The sequence below is a fragment of the Panicum virgatum genome, chromosome 8N (genome assembly GCF_016808335.1).
Source record: "Panicum virgatum strain AP13 chromosome 8N, P.virgatum_v5, whole genome shotgun sequence".
NCBI classification, from domain to species: domain Eukaryota; kingdom Viridiplantae; phylum Streptophyta; class Magnoliopsida; order Poales; family Poaceae; genus Panicum; species Panicum virgatum.
In genome coordinates, this window is record NC_053152.1 from 17,574,598 (window position 1) to 17,576,619 (window position 2,022).

Sequence of the window (2,022 nt, forward strand, 5' to 3'; positions counted from 1 at the left end):
ATGAATCATGTTTTTAGGGCTTTCTTTGGGAAATTTGTGATGGTTTATTTTTATGACATTTTGATATACAACCACACCAAGGAAGAACATGTTGAACACATTAAAATGGTGCTATATGTGCTTAGAACTGAAAAGTTGTATTCTAACATGGAGAAGTGTACCTTTTGCACCACAAGGTTGTGTTATTGGGTTTTGTTGTTTCAGGACAGGGGGTAGAGGTGGATGAATCCAAGGTTGAAGCTATCAAGAATTGGCCTACTCTTGTCAATGTGAGTCAAGTGAGAAGCTTTCATGGTCTTGCCGGCTTCTATTGGCTCTTTGTGAAGAATTTCAGCACCATGTAGCCCAATTGAATGAGCTAATAGAGAAAGGTGTTGAATTGTGTGGGGTAAGTCACAAGAAGTTGCTTTTCAAGAGCTAACAAATTGTTTAACTCCAGCCCCATTGCTTGTTTTGCCTGATTTTAATAAATCTTTTGAGATAGAATGGAATGCTAGTAGGACAGGGATTGGAGGTGTCGCGAAGCAAGAAGGAAAACCCATTAGTGAGAAAATTGGTGGTGCTCAATGGAATTATCATGTTTATTACAAAGAATTATATGCTCTAGTTCATGTGTTTGAAAGTTGGCAACATTATTTTTGACCCAAATAATTCATCGTTCATTCTGATCATGAAGCTTTGAAATACTTGAAAGACCATCCAAAATTGAACCGTAGGCATGCCAAGTGGGTTGAGTTCATCTATCCTTTTCCCTGTATTGTCAAGTACAAGAAAAGGAATGAAAAGTTTGTTGTTGACGCCTTATCTTGAAAAAGTGTTTTGCTTAATCAATTAGAAGTAAAGGTCCCAGGATTAGAGATCATAGAGGAATTATCTGCCACTGACCTTGTTTTCGCAGAGACAAATACCATTTTCATTATGGGTTCTTATTCCCAACTAACAAGTTGTGTATTCTAGATTCGTGAATTTGTTTACCCTTATTGTAGGAATCACATATGGGTGGATTGATGGGTTACTTTGGGAGAGAAAAGACTTACATGCTGCTGAGTGACCACTTCTACTGCCCTAAGATGAGGCGTGATGTGGAGAGGTTTGTGCAGCAATGTACCACCTGCCACAATTCTAAATCAAAGCTAAACCCTCTCGATTTGTAGACTCCATTCCCCACTCCAAGTGCGTTGTTTCCACTTCCTCCCACGGGGAGAGAGAAGCAATGGTTCTATACTAACAAGAGTATTGTAAATAATTGGGATAATTGCACCAAGGTATGCTTCGTGAAGTTATTTCCGATGGGCAAAACAAATGCTCTTCCTGGAAGGATTTTGAGCTTTCAGCAAGCATCTGATGAAACCATTCCTGAAGCTTGGAAGCGACTTCAGGAGTACATCCTTGTGTGTCCGCACCATAGGACAGACAATTTGCTCATACTTCAAAGTTTCTACAACGGGCTAACTCAGACAGCCCGTGATCATGCAGAGGCTACTGCTGGTGGAGCTTTCTTCTCACTGACTAGTGAAAGAGCGACATCTTTAATTGAGAAGATGGTGTCCAACCAAGGATGGAGCGATGACCAACTCCAATCACGTCAGCTAGGCATGCATACAATCAAGGAAACAGACATGCTCGCTACAGAGATTTATCTCCTCCTCAAGAAATATGAGGGCTATTCCCAAGACAAGGCTCAAACACAGACACTTCAAGCCTTGGATGTTCGCATGACATGCCAAGTCTGTTGAAATAATGGACACTCAAGCAATGATTGCCCGAAAACCCAAGAAGCAATGTTTCTGAAGAACAATAATGGGTTTCGTCCACAAAAAGGTCAGGGGTGGAATCAACCACGCCAATGTTATCAAGGAGGTAAAAGAAATTGAAATTCATTGAATCCTAACCAACCTACCTTGAGGGACTTGGTCTACGGCCAAGCAAAGGTCAAATGAAACTATCCAGAAGGAGCTGACCGCCAACAACAAGCCCCTGGAGACAATTCTTGCCAAGCTGGATGCATTATCCACCGCTACC

The 2,022-nt window shown here is 41.3% G+C and overlaps 1 non-coding gene across 1 annotated transcript; it reads right to left on the reverse strand.

Moving 5' to 3' along the window:
• Positions 1 to 1,304: 1,304 nt before the first annotated feature.
• Positions 1,305 to 1,411, reverse strand: LOC120687087. The gene has a single exon (XR_005680586.1). It is a non-coding gene; the product is annotated as a small nucleolar RNA R71 (small nucleolar RNA).
• Between the last annotated feature and the right edge of the window lie 611 nt (positions 1,412 to 2,022).